Source organism: Hyperolius riggenbachi, chromosome 5 (genome assembly GCF_040937935.1).
Source record: "Hyperolius riggenbachi isolate aHypRig1 chromosome 5, aHypRig1.pri, whole genome shotgun sequence".
Lineage (NCBI taxonomy): Eukaryota > Metazoa > Chordata > Amphibia > Anura > Hyperoliidae > Hyperolius > Hyperolius riggenbachi.
The window spans coordinates 59421020-59442641 of NC_090650.1; the positions used below are offsets into that span (position 1 = coordinate 59421020).

Genomic DNA, 21622 nt, shown 5'->3' on the forward strand with positions numbered 1-21622 from the left:
GTGTTTGCTATTGGGCCTGTCGCCATAGGGGAGGGGACGGTGCATGGCATGGATACGGAGTCCACAGTTGGACTTCTGGAAACCCATGGCAGTGCCCCTGATGTACAGAGCAGTGGCAGTGGCGCATAAGAGATGTGACGCTCCTCTCCAGGCTCCACCATCGATCTACATCCTCCAAGCATTCCTGTCTCCATGACTACAGTGCTTTCTCTCATCACAATTTATGACGAGTGGGCACTGTGAATTTCTTGTGCATGCTACAATTGTCTCACATCTTTACTACTGCAATTCCCTTCTTTGTGACCTGCCCACTAACTGTCTAGCTCTGTCCAAGTCCTATCCCATAGAGCCATATCAATCTCTGCCATGCACTGATGAGGACCAAAAGTCCGAAACAGGCTGTCTGCAAGCTGTGTTGATGTGGCTCTGTAAAATTTAACGCTATAGGCTAACTATACACCAGCGGTTCTGGATCTTAGCCTGGCATCAGGGGCATAAAGAGATGATTTGCATATTCAGTAGCAGTGCATTGTGGGTAACCACAGATGTTCACCTAAAGCTGAATTATCGCGAATACCTTCTGTTTTAAGAAGGCAAATCACACTAAGTACTCTTTCCCACGGCTCATCCACCGCTCCTGTAATGCTAACCAGCTTTCTCAGTCCCTTCGCTGGTTGCCGATCACCCCCACAGGATACGATTCAAGACCTTAATTCTCACCTAAAAAATCCCCTCTAGAGTCTCACCCCTCCCTAATTCACTACACTTGTCTCCCAGTCATTCCAAAGGGTGGACAAAATGCCAAACAGTTGAGGCTCCTTTTCTCTCTTTGGGCTCCAGTGATGCTGCTTGTTGTGCAGAGAAGCCCTTTTCTTGATGTAATATGCCTAAGCATTCAGGTTAGCGTTGTGGGTGGGACAAACAATAAAACAGTGTAAAACAGAATTTGCCTTCTTAAAGGGAACCTAAACTGAGAAGGATATGGATTTTTCCTTTTAAAATAATACCAGTTGCCGGACTCTCTTGCTGATCCTGTGTCTCTAATACTTTTATCCACAGCCCCTGAACAAGCTTGCAGATCAGGTGCTCTGACTGAAGTCAGACTGGATTAGCTGCATGCTTGCTTCAGGTGTGGATTCCACCACTACTGCAGCCAAAGAGATCAGCAGGACTGCCAGGCAACTGGTATTGTTTAAAAGGAAATATCCATATCCCTCTCAGTTTAGATTCCCTTTAAGACAGAAGGTATTTGCAATTACATAGGTTGGTGTGAGCATATGATGTCTCGGACAATGCATCACTGCTGAATATGCAAATCATTTCTTTGTTGTCCCTGATAGCTAAACACTCTTCCAGAACCGCTGGAATGCAATGATGTTTCAGCTTGTTAATATTACAGAGCCAAACTAATCCAACATGATGTATACAGACTGTCTCAGATTAGTTGATCCTCATCAATGCATGACATGGATTAATATGGCTCTATGGGGTAGGACTTGAAACACTCTGAATTATAGATTGCCCAGCAAACTTATAGTGAACCAGAATTCCTAGGAGTGTTTAAGGGTCTAACTGCTCTCTAAAACAGAATTTTGACGTATGCACTGATGAGCATCAACCAATCAGAAACAGTCTGTATGCATGTTGGATTAGTTTAACTCTGTAATATTAACAAGCTGACACATCATTGGATTCCAGCGGTTTTGGAGGCGTGTTTAGCTCACAGGGACAACGAAGAGATTATTTGCATATTCAGCGGTGGTGCACTGTGGGACATCTCAGAAGCACACTCCAACCTAAATAATCACAAATACCTTCTGTTTTAAGACGGCAATTTGTTTTACATAGCATTTTAGTAAGGAGGCTTTTTGACCCCTTTAACACCCTTAACCTCCTTGCCGGTCTAATTCTCGCCGGCAAGGAGGCAGCGCAGAACTTTTTTTTTATTTATTTCTTTCTCCAATCTCCAAACATGATAGCCGCTGAGTGGCAGCATCCCCCCACCCACTCCGATCGCCTTTGGCGATCAGAGTACGCAGGAAATCCCGTTGAGAACGGGATTTCCTGCAGGGCTTCCCCGGTCACCATGGCGACCAGGCGGGATGGGACGTCACAGGAAATCCCGATCCACCCCTCAGTGCTGCCTGGCACTGATTGGCCAGGCTGCGCAGGGGTCTGGGGCGGGGGGGGGGGGTGTGGCTCGGCACGGCGGGTAGCGGCGGATCGGCGACGAGCGGCGGCGATCGAATGTTACAAGCAGCTAGCAAAGTGCTGGCTGCATGTAACAAAAAAAATTATGCAAATCGGCCCAGCGGGGCCTGATAAATACCCCTGCGCAGGTTACCCCGAACTGAGCTCGGGATAACCGGCAAGGAGGCTAAAGGATACCCGAAAATACATGTGACATGATGAGATAGACATGGGTATGTACAGTGCCTAGCACACAAATAACTATGCTGTGTTCCTTTTTTTCTTTCTCTGCCTGAAAGAGTTAAATATTAGGTATGTAAGTGGCTGACTCAGTCTGACTCAAACAGGAAGTGACTACAGTGTGACCCTCACTGATAAGAAATTCCAACTATAAAACACTTTCCTAGCAGAAAACGGCTTCTGAGAGCAAGAAAGAGATAGAAAGGGGATTTTTTTTTCAGTGAGGGTCACACTGTAGTCACTCCCTGTCTGATCAGGAAAGAGTCAGCCATTTACATATCTGATATTTAACTCTTTCAGACAGAAAAAGAAAAAAAGGAACACAGCATAGTTATTTGTATACTAGGCACTGTACATACACATGTCTATCTCATCATGTCACATGTCACTTCGGGTATCCTTTAAGGTCCATATCCACTATGCGATTTTTACGACGGTTTTTCCAAGGAGCAACGATTTTTTGGATCAATGAGCAATTGTTTCTGCGACCTTGCAACGTGGGTACAGGTGCACAATTACACGATCGATGTCTGGTGAGGTGATAACGTCCGGCACAGCAGATCAGACGACTCTGCGCAAAGCACCACAATCACTTGACTTCCTGTTTGTGCCCATTGTGTGCTGTTTTATGACGTGGTGTTTACCCGTCAGCAGAAAGATGGATCAGGGAACGGTTGTCGCCGGGACGTCGCCGGGATCCATCTTCCTGATGTCAGGTGAGTATTCCGATTTACACACTCCTGGGAGTTTAGGTTCGCCATGAGCTTGCTGGGCAATCTGTAACCATAAAGCAGTACAAGACATTTTCCCCTCGTTTTCATTTTGTGATAATTATGAGCAAATGAGGTAAGTAGACAAAAAGCAATACAATCTTTTCAATAGCTATAATGGATAGCGTTTTAGGCAGCCAAATATAAATAGTATTCCTTTTTTATTTCACGTTGGAATGGTTTCTGCCCATAGACAGGGAAAAAGAAAGACAAGTAAATTGAATTCAGGGCTAATAGGCTGGTAGTGTTAATCTGTTCCTTACCTTAGCAGCTAATGAAGTGTTTCAATACAATGCTTTATTAGTCCCATAGAAATTAAAGAACGGTAGTTAATGATGCTATTTTTACATTCATCCCCCAGATGTCCATAAATATATCATTAGTATCATTCTGGTTGCTGAGGTATTCATATGCACATAGATGAAGCGCCGATCTTCTGTCGGATGTAAAGCGCCTTCAGAAATGAGAAGAATAACAAGGTGAATTAAAGGTAATGCCATCAACAGCAAACAGCCTGGGAAATTAACGTAAGCTTTTGCAACAATAAAGACAGACACATGTGTGCTATCTCTTTGTTAGTGTTAGAGACTGGGGTCAGCAGAGGTCTCCTATCTATGCTGCCAATGTTGCTGCATTGTTGGCAGTGATGCATCAAGTTGTTTTCCTACAAGATTAAACGCTAGCATACACTATTAAAGCAGCAGGGACAGCCATACTATTCTAGGAAAAAAACATATACAGTATAAGTAGCTAAATACTTGTTCTACATACACAACATACAGTGGGTTGCAAAAGTATTCAGCCTCCTTGAAGTTTTCCACATTTTGTCACATTACTGCCACAAACATGCATCAATTTTATTGGAATTACACGTGAAAGACCAATACAAAGTGATGTACATGTGAGAAGTGGAACGAAAATCATACATCATTCCAAACATTTTTTACAAATCAATAACTGCAAAGTGGGGTGTGTGTAATTATTCGGCCCCCTGAGTCAATACTTTGTAGAACCACCTTTTGCTGCAATTACAGCTGCCAGTCTTTTAGGGTATGTCTCTACCAGCTTTGCACATCTAGAGACTGAAATCCTTGCCCATTCTTCCTTGCAAAACAGCTCCAGATCAGTCAGATTAGATGGACAACGTTTGTGAACAGCAGTTTTCAGATCTTGCCACAGATTCTCGATTGGATTTAGATCTGGACTTTGACTGGGCCATTCTAACACATAGATATGCTTTGTTTTAAACCATTCCATTGGTGCCCTGGCTTTATGTTTAGGGTCATTGTCCTGCTGGAAGGTGAACCTCCGCCCCAGTCTCAAGTGTTTTGCAGTCTCCAAGAGGTTTTCTTCCAAGATTGCCCTGTATTTGGCTCCATCCATCTTCCCATCAACTCTGACCAGCTTCCCTGTCCCTGCTGAAGAGATGCACCCCCTGAGCATGATGCTGCCACCACCATATTTGACAGTGGGGATGGTGTGTTCAGAGTGATGTGCAGTGTTAGTCTTCCGCCACACATAGCGTTATGTATTTTGGCCAAAAAGTTCCATTTTGGTCTCATCTGACCAGAGCACCTTCTTTCACATGGTTGCTGTGTCCCTCGCATGGCTTGTGGCAAACTGCAAACGGGACTTCTTATGCTTTCTGTTAACAATCCCTTTCTTCTTGCCACTCTTCCATAAAGGCCAACTTTGTACAGTGCATGACTAATAGTTGTCCTATGGACAGAGTCTCCCACCTGAGCTGTAGATCTCTGCAGCTCGTCCAGAGTCACCATGGGCCTCTTGACTGCATTTCTGATCAGCGCTCTCCTTGTTCGGCCTGTGAGTTTAGGTGGATGGCCTTGTCTTGGTAGGTTTACAGTTGTGCCATACTCCTTCCCTTTCTGAATGATCGCTTGAACAGTGCTCCTTGGGATGTTCAAGGCTTTGGAAATCTTTTTGAAGCCTAAGCCTGCTTTAACCTCCTTGCCGGTTATCCCGAGTTCAGCTTGGGGTAACCTGCGTAGAAGGATTTCTCCGGCCCCGCTAGGCCGATTTTCACAATTTTTGCAAATAAGGGCTTGTAATTAGTGATATAGTCTACACGAACGCAAAATGGAAAAAATACACTTTTATTTCCAAATAAAATGTCATCATACATTGTATTAGGTACATCATTTAAACACTATAATAACCAGGATCAATGGGCAAATAAAGTATGTGGCATGTTATCCACAGTAGCATGTTTTTTTTTTTAACTATAATGGCTGAAAATTGAAAAACAATGATTTTTTTCCCCCCCATTTTTTGTCTTATTTTTTTTCTTATTACTCCCCTTAAAGGAAAACTTAAGTGTCCTAAAAAAAATGACTTGTACTCACCCGGGGCTCCCCTCAGCCCCCTGCAGCTGAACGGTGCCCTCGCCGTGTCTCTCCGATGCAGCTGGACTCGCCGGCGGCCACTTCCGGTTTGGCCGTCACCGGCCGACAGGCTGGGAACGCGGCTGATGAGCCACGTTCCCGGCCGCAATAGCATTAAAGAAGGTGCTATTGCGGCCGGGAACGCGGCTAATCAGCCGCGTTCCCAGCCTGTCGGCCGGTGACGGACAAACCGGAAGTGGCCGCCGGCGAGTCCAGCTGCATCAGAGAGACACGACGAGGGCACCGTTCAGCTGCAGGGGGCTGAGGGGAGCCCCGGGTGAGTACAAGTCATTTTTTTTAGGACACTTAAGTATTCCTTTAAGATGCATTTAGAATAAAATAATTCTTAGCAAATAGTACCACCCAAAGAAACCCTAATTGGTGGTGAAAAAAAATAAGAAATAGATCATTCGGTGTAATAAGTAGTGATAAAATTATTGACGAATGAATTGTAGGAGCATTGAAATGTGAAAATTGCTCTGGTCCATAAGGTGAACACCACCATAATGTCAGAACGAGATCGGTTGTTGCGGAGGGGGTAATGACCACAAATAATGACCACCTCTGCTGAGAATGTAATGACGATACCGTCACCAAAGATGCTCTCCGACACCTCAACCAGTTTGGAGTTCAGCTTTAAACTGTAATAATGGCTATTTACCTAAGACAGTCCAGATTCCTTTCTTTTTCTTCTGTTCCATTTTCATCAGGATACAGATGAAGCGAATAGGCTTGAATTTCTCTTTCTGTGATAACAGTATATGTACGTCAGTTACAAGGCTGACAGTTACATAAGAAGAGAGTGACAGTTGTCTGCAGCAGGTTTAGTGCTGTAGAAGGTGCGGTAGAAGTTGTCATGTTGTCTTACAGTATCCAGCCTATCCCATTATAGCGCTGTAGTAATAGCAGCAAGCATTATGCTCAACAGAAGTCATGTCAGAGCGGATACGTAATGATCCCGATCTTCAGCGCCGCTGTGATTCTGCTCAAGTGCTTTTTAAAGAAGCTTTTAATGACTTATGTACATTAAAAGATTTTATTTAGTTAACTGTAAGCATTTTCGTGTATAAAAGGGATTGATTCGGCCACTGACACAGGACTCTGAAGATTGGAAACAATATATTGATCTTTGAATTAAAACTGTCTTCATTCTCGTAATGGAAGGTCCTGCCCTTTATAGAATTTATCTGTGTGGCATTTGCTTTGGCGTCTGCTATTGCTGATCCATACAGTTATTATTAGATGAAATGAGAAAAAGACAGCACTGAAAGGTCTTTGGATGGAGGTAATGCGCTATTAGCTCGCCCTGTGCCAATACGATTGGATGTGTTTTGCTTGGAAACAATCTGCGTCTGGTGCCGTATAATGGCTGGATATGAATGGCGTACAATTTGCAGCTGGCAGATGAGCTGCGGCATAATGACAAACAGGGCCAGGGTCCCTGGGGGCAATGACAACAGAAATGTCTTGTGTACGGGCTCGCTGCATTAGGGATCTAGGGGGCTGATTAATGAAAATTGGACAGAATGGAATTGATGCACAAAACAGCAGTAATATTGCTGTGCGCAGACAGCGCATGGTAATATTACCTTTACAACCTCCAGCAGTGTACCGCGGGTTGTGCAATTAGCGTGACCACCAGCGGTACATGGGTAATGCGATCATTACGATGATAACGTGTGTTGTACAAGTAGCGTACTAGGAGCAATGTGCAATGGTGCGGTACACTGCTGGCATAGCCCCAACTGTCCCTCTTTTGGAAGGACAGTCCCTCTTTGGGAAGCTACTCCCACGTCCCTCTGTACTCCTCATTTGTACGTCTTTCAGGACTGATGTACAGATCTGTGTAAATATATGTATTTTCTACTGAAAAATGTGTTTAACCAGTTCAGCCTTCAGTGTTTTTTCACCTTACCCAAGCAATTTTCACCTCCCATTCATTGGCCAATAACTTTATCACTACTTATCACAATGAATTGATGTATATTTTGTTTTTTTCCGCCACTAATTAGACTTGCTTTGGGTGGTACATTTTGCTAAGAATATTTTTTTTCTAAATGCATTTTAATGTGAATATTAAGAAAAAAATGGAAAAAAAATCATTATTTCTCAGTTTTCGCCATTATAGCTTTAAAATAATACATGCAACCATAATTAAAACCCACGTATTTTATTTGCCCATTTGTCCCTAGTTATTACACAATTTAAATTATGTCCCTATCACAATGTATGGCACCAATATTTTTTCAGTTTTGCGTCCATCACTATTTACAAGCTTATAATTTAAAAAATAATAGTAATATATCCTCTTCACATGCATATTAAAAAAGTTCAGACCCTTAGGTAACTAATTTTTTTTTTTTATTGTAATTTTTTTTATTAAAAATTTTATTTGGGTAATTTTTGGTGTGGGAGGTAAACAGTTAATTTTAAATGTAATAAATTGTGTTTATTTAATCAAAAATAGGTGCATCGGATGCGACAGTAACGCGAGTTGATTTTATCATGCCTAAACTGAGTTTAGGCGTTAAGGGGGGGCTTTTCACAAGTGTGCTAACAGTTAGCACTGCTGTAACGTTTGCAGAATCGTTTTCGTGGTCAGCGCACGAGATGTGCACTGACACAGCGAAAACCTTCCACAAGCGTATAATTGGGTGAACCCAGGCTAGGTGCAAGGCACCAGCAGAGGGCAATCCCTACCGGCAGATGGCGCTGTGGAGTGCAGACGAGTACAATCGCTGCACCGCCACAGATGCCAGATGGGGATTGTACAGATCAAGACAATGCGGGGCTGAACAGCCCATAAAGAGAAAGAGCACAGGGACAGGACGAATGTGTGTTCACCAATCTAGTCGCGACCCTGCGACGGTGAACACACATCAGCAGAAACAAAAGTAGGAACGCGATCGCGAGAAAGGCGATCGCCAGAAGTGACACAAGACAGACTAGAACAGAACACAAGAGGAGCAAAGGCACAGCAAATAATACAATGAGAATGATAAAGAAAATAACAAACGCTAACTAAACGCGAACACCGCACTCATTCGCAACAGCGAACGCGTTTATGCGCGGTCTCAGCGTGTTACGCACAACAGAGACAAGCACGCCTAACTAACCACCGACAGACAAACACGAAACAAAGAACGTGAACGCTTGCTTAACGGTTACCTCACCGAGCCTACAGCAAGCGCCCGTATCAGACAAGACAGAGAAACAGGAACTAGGCAGAAAGGATCCACCGCTCTTCCGCCAGAGCAAGTGTGATCCAAGCAGGAACACAGATCAGAAAGATCCACAGCCGCTAACGCTAGCGGCTAGTGCGATCTAAACTCAGGAACAAGAAAACAGATCAGAAGGATCCACAGCGCTAGCGCTAGAGGCTAGTGCGATCCAGGAAGACAGAACAGAAGGATCCACAGCACTAGCGCAAGGCGAGTGAGATCCAGGCAAGACAGATCAGAAGGGGCTACCAGTAACAACCGCTGTTCCGGTTAGCACCCAGACACACAGAACGATTTCCTGTCGACCACCGCTGGGACAGGACAATCGCAACAGACAAACGAACAGATATGCAATCCTAACTGCACTACCTAGTGCAGTCCCATGAATTACTCTAAGCTAACTTTAACAAGAAGTAGCATGGCTGACACTCTAGGAGTGTTTACTGCAAACCCTGAAGGAATGACCAGCAAAGGACTCTGGGAAACATAGCTCTTTATACTGCCAGTCATCAAAGGAGGCAGGTAGGGATTTTGCATAACGAATGTATGCAAATTCCTCAGCAGCAGAACAGACCAGAAACTTGCAATGGAAAGACAGGTCTCTCTTCCAGAGACCTGCAGCCCACAGACTAGAGGAGTGGTCAAACAGCTGTCTGTCAGCGCAGCCAGCTGAGCGGATCCTCACAACTGCTTTGTGAATCAAGCCCAAACTATTCAACTCTGGAGGGGAGCGCAGAGGGGAGAGCCCGAGGTGAGGGGGGGGGACCATCATCCCTCCCCGCCGAAGTGCAGAATGGCTTTCCCCTCATGCTGTGACCTCTCCAGCCCCCCAAAACGGCCCCAAGCGGGCCCCGGGGGGGGGGGCTTAGTATTTTTGCAGGGGGGCCCAGTGGGACCTTGTTACACCCCTGGTCAGGGGAACACGAAGAGTCCATAAAAATGTTTATGTCCATAAATATATCGCAACAGTACAAAGTAACAACCCAAAAACATAGTATTTACTATAACGGATGCTGTTTATAAAGCAAAATGGTGAGATTTTGATTTTTTTTTCTCTCAACAAAAAGTGGATTCTCTCTTTAAACATAGTAATAGCAGCAGAGTAATAAAATGTCTCACTCTTTAAACATGTAACAACACTTCTTTGTAAGATCCATTTGAACTACTCCACTAGTTTAATAGTTAAATATATATCTAAACCAGTGCAGTTCCTGATGTTGGCTTTCTCATTTTAATTAGCCATCTGAAAGGTCTGAACTCCGAATAAAGGTTTCTTGATTAAAGATTTTATTTTTATGTTTTGTTCCACTTCTGCTCTTAATCGAAAAACAATAATATCTTAGGGGACAAAGCTTATCAGCAGAAAGCAACGTTTCCTGATAGACAAGCACTCAGGATACATTGAAAAGTCACAATGTCTGTTTATAACTGAAAACAGCAGAAACAACTCTCTGCATACTGAAAACTAGAAACTTTTAGCAGTTTGCAGAGGAACGAGGAATAATCTGCAGATCTCACCCCTTGACCTAAACTGATACATATAGAGGGGTTTGCATTTTGCTCTCATGGAGTGGAAATCAGCAGGCATTTTTCTGTAGAGAGTGTTTGGGCTCCCTTAACCACTTCAGGACCACAGACTTTACCCCCCCCCCCCCAAAGACCAGGCCATTTTTCACAAAAATGGCCACTGCAGCTTTAAGGGCTCGCTGCAGGGCTGCATAACTCAGCACACAAGTGATCCCCCCCCCCCCTTTTCTCCCCACCAACAGAGTTCTCTATTGGTGGGGTCTGATCGCCCCCAGATGTTTGTGTATTTTTTTGTAAATATTTATTAAATTATTTTTCTAATATTTTGTACTTTTTTCCCTCTTCCCCTCTCCCTCCCCTTTAGCCTATCATAGCGGATCACTTTTGTCCCTCTGGAGGGGACAGCCGAGTGAAACGGCTGTCGCCTGTACAACGCTGCCTTAGATCGCTAACAGTCTCTAAGCAGTGATCGCCGCTGGGAGACTGAAGGCGGATCTCCACTCCGCCTACCAAGCAGGAGATGCGCGCTCAGCGGGCGCAGGATTTCCTGCATAGCCAGCCCCACGACTTTACGCTAATCGGTGTTAGGTGGTCCTGGGGCTGCCGCTGCAGTCACGCCCGTCGGCGCGACTCGGTTCTGTAGTAGGTAAAGAGAACCCAAACCGGTGAAGTTTTGTAAAGACAAACACACTACTTGATCCGGGGCACTAGCTGAATCAGGTAGAGTCAATTGCCATTGGTCCCTGCTGCTCCTTCATAATGCAATCCCTAAGTTTTGTTTTTGAAAAAAAAGGAAAAAATAACCACGACCTGGGGTCACGATGCTGAAGCTCTGACTCTGTGTGTCTCAACACAGAGCACAGAGGGGCAGAGGAGAGGCAGAGCTTGGTCATTAAGAGCTGGTGAAGAGGCATTCCTAACGCCAGAGGGGGCATTTTTACTGGAATGCCCAGGGCCGGATTTACCATAAGGCACTGTAGGCACGTGCCTACAGGCACCTGATGATGGAAAGGCGGCTTACTTCCTTCCCCAAGTGCCTCCCTCACTTCTTCCCAGAGTCCCGATGAGAGTGTAAATTAGAGGTTACTCAGCCTGCTCTTAGCATTCCACTGACGAGATCTCCCTCTAGTCAGGAGCAACTCTAGCTTCTTAATACTGAGCTTCCTCTAGCTACCTAATACTTGGGGGCGCCTCTATCAATTGCGGTGTAGTTCGATTGGGTTTTGTAGGTTCATGGAGGGCGAAGTCTAAGGTGTCAGGACACAGTGGCATAGCTAAGGAGCTTTGGGCCCCGGTGCAAGTTTTACATGCCCCCCCCCAAGCACTCTATACATAACATTTGATATGGTGCACCAACACCTGCCAAGGACAACCACAGTGTCAGAATTGCAAGAAGGGGATGGAGGAACAGTGTGTTAATGATTACCACTATTCAAAGTATCTATAGAAGTAATTATTACCAGCACAGGATCAACAGAGAGCTAATACTGTGATAGAGGGTGGACCTTTTGGGGCCCCTCTGGCCCAGGGCTACCTCTGCACCCCCTATTCTACGCCACTGTCAGGCCATCTGTGCCTATAGGCTCCTGTGGGATAAATCCGGGCCTGGGAGTGCCTTTCTAGCAAGTGACGACCTTTCTCCTGTTAGTCTACCAACAAGCTAGTTGTCTGTAAATTTGGGGGTCACACCACGCAGCAGGGGGGGGGGGCAGAGACTGCAGTACATAGAGGATACAGAGCAGGGAATATGATCGTGCCCAAGCTGGGGATCCAGTGCTAACCACTACGCCACCGTGCTGCCTATACTACACCACCATGCTGCCCATTTTACTTTTTGTTTGTTTAGCAAAAGCCACTTATGGATATTGCTGGTTTTTCATCCAAATGATTGCAAAGATAAGAAAAGACACTTTCCATCAACTATTTTCTAACATAGAATCACAAACTATCCACCATGGCTACCTTTAGACATCTGGGGGGGAAAAAAGACAATTTAGTTCTAAAATGTTTTCTTGGAACAAAAATATAGCATGTGTCTACCTTTCAGTCTAGCATTTTTCCACTAGATTAGAAAGATATGAGATTAGAAAGATGAGAACGAACACGGAAGAATTTATGACAGGAAAAGTCATTTCTTGCAAAGACAACAAATTGTTATTTTCTTGAATGACAGAACACCTACAAAAAGGTAAATCGCAGGAATCAGATGTCAGTGTGAATTTCAGTCTGTCAGACTCATGGGTGTAATTGGTATAAGGAATCTTCCCATCCGGACATAGACCCATCTGTAGTAATGCATTTCATCATTATAAGATAACCATTACACCAGAAAGTATGTCTGTGTCTCTATGTATAAAGTGTGCCTCCAGTCCTAGAAATGAGACTAAGGGTGCGCACACATGCCCAACTGTTAAACCTGTTGGGGATCAGGAGCTGTTCTCCTTGGGCGACCCCGTTGGGATGGGCTGCACACTCGCATGTCAGCTGAATTGCTGACAGCGCTCTGTGAAGCTATGTGGGGGGGGGGGGGGGGACGGAAGGACACTGGTCAGCGCATGTGTGACAACATGTGGCGGGTGGTGGAGCAGCACAAACAATGTGTTGGCAGGAGGATTGGCATCGCTGGGGTTGAGTAGGTCCACCTGGCAGATTGATTGCGGGTTGGGCGTCAGGGGGCTGTACACACGCCTGATTGTTGGCTGAGGTGGTCGTTATCGGCCACCTCAACCGACTTAAGTCAGGTGTGTGTAGGAAGCTTGAGATTGAATAGTTTTCAGTATGGCGGGCTCAAAGTCAAAAGCTTATTACTATATGGGCCAGTTAGATTCTACAATGAGAAGTACTGCGAACATGCTATTGTCAGGATTCTGTTGCTGTGGGGCACAGAATTTTGAACTTTCATTCATTACTTGATTTGTGGCATCTATATCCAGCTGATTTCATCATGATGATCAAATCTGTCATAGACTGATGCCACAATGTGGCTGTCCAAGCATCATGTTGATCAATGTTCCAGCCAAAATAAATTAAAATGATTCAAACAGGGAACACCAAGAGCCCCAATAGTGTAATATGTACTGGTAAATGGTTACTACTAGATAGAGTAAATATTAATACTCACAAACCAGGGTTACCATTAGGCAACCACTGTAAAGGTAGGTGGGAAGATTTTCCTGACCCCGCTCAGGAATAAGAAATCGCTCTCTGTAGATGAGAAAAAGGGGGTTCAACCCTCCACCCAGGAGAACAGAGGCGCCAAAAGGATTAAAGGAAGCTAAATAAGCTTAAAAACCAAATTCTTGGTAAATAGAGGAGGTAGTGGTGGACTTACCTCCTCCAAGTAGACACACGACAACTGTAGTAAAGACAGTCAATATATTTTATTTATGAACTCCAAATATGCAGCGCGTTTCGCAGGTTTGATCCCGCTTTATCAGGCAATAACAACGGAGCAATAGCATATGTGGTCAGTAGAAGAGCCAGGCACCTCTGTGACCACATATGCTACCTCCACCACTACCTCCTCTATTTACCAAGAATTTGGTTTTTAAACGTTTTTAAACTCATTTAGCTTCCTTTTATACTTTTGGCGCCTCAGTTCTCCTGCATAAATTAAAATGATTGATCAGAAATGCTCATAAAGTCTCACTGGAAAGGTCTTGGGTGGGTGCTTAGTGGTAGCGGAGTTCGATTTCCCAGCCAGTCTCCTCCCCTTGTAAAATATGTATCCTCCCCCCCCCCCCCCCAGGCCCATGGGGAGTGTTGCAGACTCACCAGTCCTCTGGCAGGCCTCCTTCACTGTTCTTCTTCTTTCTCCATGGCCACATATGGCACCACGTGACACCACTGCATGTACTGACATCCGTACATGCAGTGGGGTCATGGAGTACAGACAGCCGTGGAGAAAGACGCGGAGGAGCAGGCACGCCAATGGACAGAAGGATCTACCTCATGGTTGAATCTGCTGACCAGATGACTAGTGTGTAGGCAACTTAAGTGACCACTGGTCTTCCTCACCAGAGTGTTCGACAAGGTGCAGTGGGGTGCTACCCCTAGAGGGCAGCAGGATACTTTGCTACAAGTGGCCACTGGCCACCAGGTTACTACCTTCTGGACTAGAAAAATAGTAGGGTGAGCTTTGCAAAATTGAGAAAGACAAGGATAACATGTGCGAGCAAGACTGACAAGCCAGAGAGGGTGGATGGTGTCTGAATGGTCAGGAAGAACTAGGATTGTTTGCAGGCAGGACAGATTGCATTAATAGGTTTGCAGGAGTAGAGATGGCCTGAACGGTTTGCATGCAAATTTATTTGCGCGAACTTCGGTGGTTCGCGATCGAAAGCGAACTTTATGGCGGTTCGACCCGCCCCCTATACTACATCATTAGGGTCAACTTTGATCCTCTACATCACAGTCAGCAGACACAGGGTAGCCAATCAGGCTACACTCCCTCCTGGAGCCCCCCCCCCCCCCTTATAAAACGCAGGCAGTGTCAGCCATTTCACTAACTCGTGTGGCTGCAATAATTAGGGAGAGAACCTTGCTGCTGCTGACATAGGGAAAGCTTAGTTAGGCTCTTGTGTTAGGCTTGTTAGCTTGCTCCTTCTTCCAGATCTTATTGCTAAAATGCACTCCTCATCCTCAACAGCTCTTTTGAGAACTAATGTTGTTCTTGTGATCTATTTTTTGTATGTGTGTGTGTCCCACAGACACTTGTGTTGCATATACAGCCTTGGTAATTCCTACTGTGCCACTGCCAGGCCCAGCACATTCAGTGACTACCTGTGTGTGTGACAGGCAGCTGCACATTTGTAATACCAATCACTGCATACCCACCTGTTGTTGTTCAGTGCACCTTCCTACCTACGTGACCGCACGCATTGTCACTGGACCTGTTCACGGTACCTGCGTGTGTGTGTGACAGGTGCACATTTGTAATACCAATCACTGCATACCCACCTGTTGTTCAGTGCACCTACCTACCTACGTGAGCGCACGCAGTGTCACTGCACCTGTTCACGGTACCTGTGTGTGTGACAGCTGCACATCTGTAATACCAGTCACTGCATACCTGTTCACTGCACCTGTGTGACCGCACGCTGTTTTATATACCAGTCCGTGCGCACCTGTTAATTGCACCTGTGTAACCGCATATTGTTGTACCAGCAGTCACTGCAACCTGTTCACTGAACCTGTGTAACCGCACATTGTTGTACCAGCAGTCACTGCAACCTGTTCACTGCACCTGTGTAACCGTACATTGTATTAGTCAAGTCAGTGCATACCTTTCACTTTATCCCCCCCAATATGGACAAAACAAGAGGCAGAGCCAAAGGCAGACCACCTGGCAGGTCTGTTCGAGGTTGCGTTGTCGTAATTTCATGTGTCCCTCAACCAAAGTACAGTGTTCAGAAGAAGGCACGTGCCATCAACCCCCAATATTGTTAGGACGTAGTTTACTATTTAACACAAAACACCTCATGTTCCTCAGCTTCCGCACGGAAGCGTGACATATCTTCCTCCTGATTCTGGCTCCCCACTGAAAGGAGAACTGTAGTGAGATGTATATGGAGGCTGCCATATTGCTTTCCTTTTAAGTAATACCAGTTGCCTGGCAGCCCTGCTGAGCTATTTGCCTGCAGTAGTGTGAATCACACCAGAAACAAGCATGCAGCTATTCTTGTCAGATCTGTCAAAAATGTCAGAAACACCTGATCGGCTGCATGCTTGTTCAGGGTGTAGGGCTAAAAGTATTAGAGGCAGATGAACAGCAGGGTAGCCAGGCAACTGGTATTGCTTAAAAAGAAATACATATGGCAGCCTCCATATACCTCTCACTACAGTTCTCCTTTAACACTCCGTCAACAGCCATCACCAAAGTGCCATCATCACAGGGCTCAGCGGTGTGGACATTTTTTTGTGTGTCTGCCTCAGATGAGAGCAATGCCAACTGTACTCTCTGCCACCGAAAATTGAGCCGTGGAAAGACCAAGACCCGCGTAGGGACAACTACCTTATGAAGGCACATGATTACAAAGCACATACTGCAATGGGATGACAACCTGAGGAAAAGCAGCGCACAAAAGCAAAGCCACACAATGCGGTGTAAGATACCAGGCCGCAATTATTTCTCAAAAAAGGCAATGCCTAAACTGTACCGTGATGTTGAAAGGCAAGTGGTGACATCTCTGGCACACAGCGTTGGGTCAAGGGTCCATCTGACCACGGATGCCTGGTCTGCAAAGCACGGTCAGGCCTGCCCGAAGACTAAGTCAGTCCCCACACACAGCATCTCTGCCTGCACGCCGTGTGACTGCCTGCCCCAAGACTAAGTCGCTCCCCACACAGCATCTCTGTCTGCAGGCCGCTTGACTGCTTTCTCCGCCACCACCAACAGGGTCCAGGACTCCAGGTGGATTCCTGAACCTTTAAGGCCGCTGCTAGCAGCGGCCGGTATAATAAATTTTTCTGTTGCGTGTACATGCCTGCCTAATTTTTCTGGATGCACTGCAGCTGCAACAACAAAACAAAAGGCATATACATGTGTCAATTCCCCTTCGTGATCATTACCTTTGCCACGGTGAAGGGGCTTGAATAGCACAACGAAGCAATGACTATATGAGTGTCTTGGGGGGGGGGGGGGCACACCCAAGATAATAAGGTCGTTGCTTCATTGTGGACAGACCAAATTCGATCAGCTGGACAGTCACTGTTGTTCTATCATTTAGCTACTCCAGCCCGGCGACCATATGGGCTTGAAAACCGCCATGGCCTGCACTCTCGCCATGGTGCACACCAGTCCAGCATGGCCGTCACTACACAAACAGCTGTGTGCGGTGCGTTACACAGTGAGTTTGGTCTGTCAGTGTGAAGCAGTACTCTAATTACACTCCCTGATTGATGTATACACATGCAAGATGTTTTAAAGCACTTTAGGCCTCCAATTTAGCGTGCAATGTGATTTCTGCCTTAAATGCTGCTTTGCGTCAAATCAGATTTTTCCCCGGGACTTTTGGCGTGTATCCCACTCCGCCATGCCCCCCTCTAGGTGTTAGACCCCTTGAAACATCTTTTCCATCACTTTTCTGGCCAGCATAAATGTTTCTAGTTTTCAAAGTTCGCATTCCCATTAAAGTCTACTGTGTTTCGCAAAAGTTTGCGCAAACCAAACTTTTTGCGGAGGTTCGCGTTTGAAGTTCGCTAACCAAAAATTGGAGGTTCGGACCATCTCTATGCAGGAGAAGGACAGGTTAACAAAATGGTAGGCAGGCCAAGCAGGGTTATAGGATTAACAGGCTTGGCAGGACAGGGTCCGGTTGTGGACTGGACTCACAGAATGGGAGGAGGAGGATAGTGGCTTTAACAACCACTTCCCTTCCTAGAGGTGGTGAATGGTGGGACTGAGTGGAGTAAGTGTAGCCTTCCTACAAGTGACTACAGAACAAAAGGGACTCCTGATTAGTGTAGTGTTATGCTGGGGCCTAGGGGTGTGGCAGAAAGGGGAGGGGAAAAGGTTTAGGCAGATTGCCTTTAAAACGGAAAGACAACAAGGCTAATAAAAGTGAATGTGAGTGATACATAAAAGTTTAATAATCCTGTTATTTTGTTATCTTGCTGTAAATTTAGAAAAGAAGATGAGGTGAAATATGGTCAGGAACACCTGAAAGTGCCCATAAAGTAAAAACCTTCTTTCAGTTTATATATAATAAGTGCAGAAGAGAATAACATCTATTTATTTTATGACAAAAAAGATTCCTACCACAACGCCCTGAGAGTGCTGTTCGATGACAGAAAGCAGGCCGCAATCAAACTAGAAAATGGAACTGACAGTCTAACCTCTAAGCAATTAAAATATCAAGTGGAAAACCACAAGAAAAGTTAATTGGGCCAGTCCTAGTTTGATACTTCATGTAGAAAACCACAGCGATTATTGCCACAGAAAACTGGTTCATTTTTAAAGGAGGGCTTGACATCATTGGCCCAAGTGGTCCATGGGAGATGGAACATCAAAGGGCTGCATAAGAAAAAGCAGATTGCATTGTGTGTATTGATTCTTATTGATAACATGTGTGGCAAGTTCAGAATGAGGCCTGTTATTCTCTCGGAAATTATGGGGAAAAAAAAGCTAAAGATGGGCATTTTTTTGATGAAAGAAATGACAGGATACAATGGTAATGTGTCTCTGTACAGAGATTGTAAGAGACGTTTGATCAAAACAGAAATCAGCGACAGAAGTGTGGCAATTCTCCTGCATCCTGTGTAATCCGCCTCACACACAGGAGGGATTCTGAGATGCAGGCCTCAACCAGCATGCCATGTAAATGGTCCAAACAATTCCAAAAAGCCATCGCCTGCATTTATTTACCATAAGCAGTCCACAATATTTGTTGTAAAGTAGCAAAGTAAAGTTCCAGTACCACGGATCTCAAATACAAGAATTATGAAGTTTGAAACTTGACTAAAAGCAATCCTGAAACTGAAAATAAGTCAGTAGCAATGGTAAATAAAACTTTGCTAGAGTCTCATTTCTTTATTTTTAGGTTTACGACTGAGTGTGAAAATAAAATATGGTTCATTACAGTATTACTGCTTTAACTATTCAGCCCAACTTCTCATGAGAGCGGTGACTGCATAAAAACCCGAAATTATTGGAGAGGGGGAAGCCTCTGGATCTTAATCGCCTAACGCCAATTGGCGTCAGGTCCTGGGGCCGGCTACTGCAGGAGATCGCGCACAGGCTGCGTGCGCATCTCCTGCTTGAGGGGTGGAGCTCCACCCCACCATCAGTCTCAGAGCGGCGATAGCCATTCAGAGACTGTTAGACGGCGAAACCGCTATCTGATCACCATGTACAGCACTGAAATCAGCAGCAGCACTGTACTGGGGACAGCCGTGTGACATGGCTGTCCCCTCTGTAACTGTGGGAGTGATCTGCTGTCATAGGCTGGAGCCTATGACAGCCGATCATACTGATTGGCTGGCGGGGGGAGGGAGGGGGGATTTATGACTGTTTCAAAAAGAAGGACATTTTTATTCAAAAATAAACACATAAATCATAATAAACAAATAAACAAACGTCTGGAGGGCCATCAGACCCCTCCAACAGAAAACTCTGTTGGTGGGGAAAAAAGGGGGGGGAATCACTTATGTGCTGAGTTGTGCGGCCCTGCAGCTTGGCCTTAAAGCTGCAGTGGCCTAATTAACAAAATATGGTCTGGTCTTTAAGGGGTTTAGTACTGTGGTCCTCAAGTGGTTAATAAGGCTTCCCCGGTCCTCCTCTACCAGCTCAATCCTCTACTGGGACCCCCAGACAAAAGAAAACAAAAACAATCCATTGTTGATGCGCACAGGTGTAATAGCAACTCCTCACTTGGGCTCTATCGGAAATAACTGAGCCCGATTGGGTCCACCCTATAGCGCAGGTGTGAGGCATCTGTGCCTGCGCAGTTGAGCGGATCCAATCAGGCTTGGCTATTTTTACAGGAGCCCAAGCGGAGAGTCTCTAGTGCACATGGGCGCACACCTACAAGCGACCGATAAGGGACTCTTTAACCTCTTGCGGACCACATGCTTTATACCCCATTTTTTTGCTATTTTTTGCAATTCAGCACTTCACAACTTTAACAGTTTATTGCTCGCTCATAAAACTTCCCACCCCAATGAATTTTACCTTTTTTTCTTCCCACTAATAGAGCAGTGGTCTCTGATTGCTGCTGCAATTTGATTTTTTTTTTTTATTAATACAAAAAAATTACATTTTTTTACAAAAAAAACCTGTACATATTGTGTATAGCATATTGTGATAAAGTTCATTATCTTCTGTAATATACTGATAAACATTAGACTTTCATATATTTTAGATTTATTACACACAACTGAAGTAGTTCAAGCCTTTTATTGTTTTAATATTGATGATTTTGGCATACAGCTCAGGAAAACCCAAAATTCCTATCTCAATAAACTGGCATATCATGAAAAGGTTCTCTAAACGAGCTATTAACCTAATCATCTGAATGAACTAATTAACTCTAAACACCTGCAAAAGATTTGTGAGGCTTTTAAAAACTCCCAGCCTGGTTCATTACTCAAAACCGCAATCATGGGTAAGACTGCTGACCTGACTGCTGTCCAGAAGTCCATCATTGACACCCTCAAGCAAGAGGGTAAGACACAGAAAGAAATTTCTGAACGAATCGGCTGTTCCCAGAGTGCTGTATCAAGGCACCTCACCTCAGTAGTGTTGGGCGAACAGTGTTCGCCACTGTTCGGGTTCTGCAGAACATCACCCTGTTCGGGTGATGTTCGAGTTCGGCCGAACACCTGACGGTGCTCGGCCAAACCGTTCGGCCATATGGCCGAACTAAGAGCGCATGGCCGAACGTTCCCCGAACGTTCGGCTAGCGCTGTGATTGGCCGAACGGGTCACGTGGTTCGGACCCGAACGCGCTCTGATTGGCCGAACTGTCACGTGGTTCGGGTAAATAAATACCCGAACCACGTCATATCTCCGCCATTTGTCTGTGGGTTTAGCTTTGGGTAGGCAGGCAGGGTAGTTCGCGCTCCAGCCACGCTAGCCAGGGTCCCCCCCAGTCATTGTGTGTCGCTGCTGGGAATAGTAGTACACCGCTCGCTCAGCATTCTGTTTACTGCCACTCTGTGTACCTCGCTCAGCCACACTATATAGCATTCTGTTTACTGCCACTCTGTGTCTGCTGGGAATAGTAGTACACCGCTTGCACAGCCACACTATATAGCATTCTGTTTACTGCCACTCTGTGTACCTCGCTCAGCCACACTATATAGCATTCTGTTTACTGCCACTCTGTGTCTGCTGGGAATAGTGGTACACCGCTCGCTCAGCCACACTATATAGCATTCTGTTCACTGTTCTGTGTCTGCTTGGAATAGTGGTACACCGCTCGTTCAGCCACACTATATAGCATTCTGTGTACTGTTCTGTGTCTGCTGGGAACAGTAGTACACCGCTCGTTCAGCCACACTATATAGCATTCTGTGTACTGTTCTGTGTCTGCTGGGAACAGTAGTACACCGCTCGCTCAGCCACACTATATAGCATTCTGTTCACTGTTCTGTGTCTGCTGGGAATAGTGGTACACCGCTCGCTCAGCCACACTATATAGCATTCTGTTCACTGTTCTGTGTCTGCTGGGAATAGTGGTACACCGCTCGCTCAGCCACACTATATAGCATTCTGTTTACTGTTCTGTGTCTGCTGGGAATAGTGGTACACCGCTCGCTCATCCACACTATA

At 45.4% G+C, this 21622-nt stretch overlaps 1 long non-coding RNA gene across 4 annotated transcripts in view; it reads left to right on the forward strand.

Annotated features, from left to right (window-relative positions):
- Positions 1-21622, forward strand: part of LOC137519624 (uncharacterized) — a 346634-nt gene that overhangs the window by 67548 nt on the left and 257464 nt on the right. For all 4 annotated transcript variants that reach the window (XR_011021038.1, XR_011021040.1, XR_011021039.1 and 1 more), the window contains exon 3: positions 3562-3690. This is a non-coding gene — a long non-coding RNA (uncharacterized lncRNA). The remainder of the gene's footprint in view (positions 1-3561; positions 3691-21622) is intronic.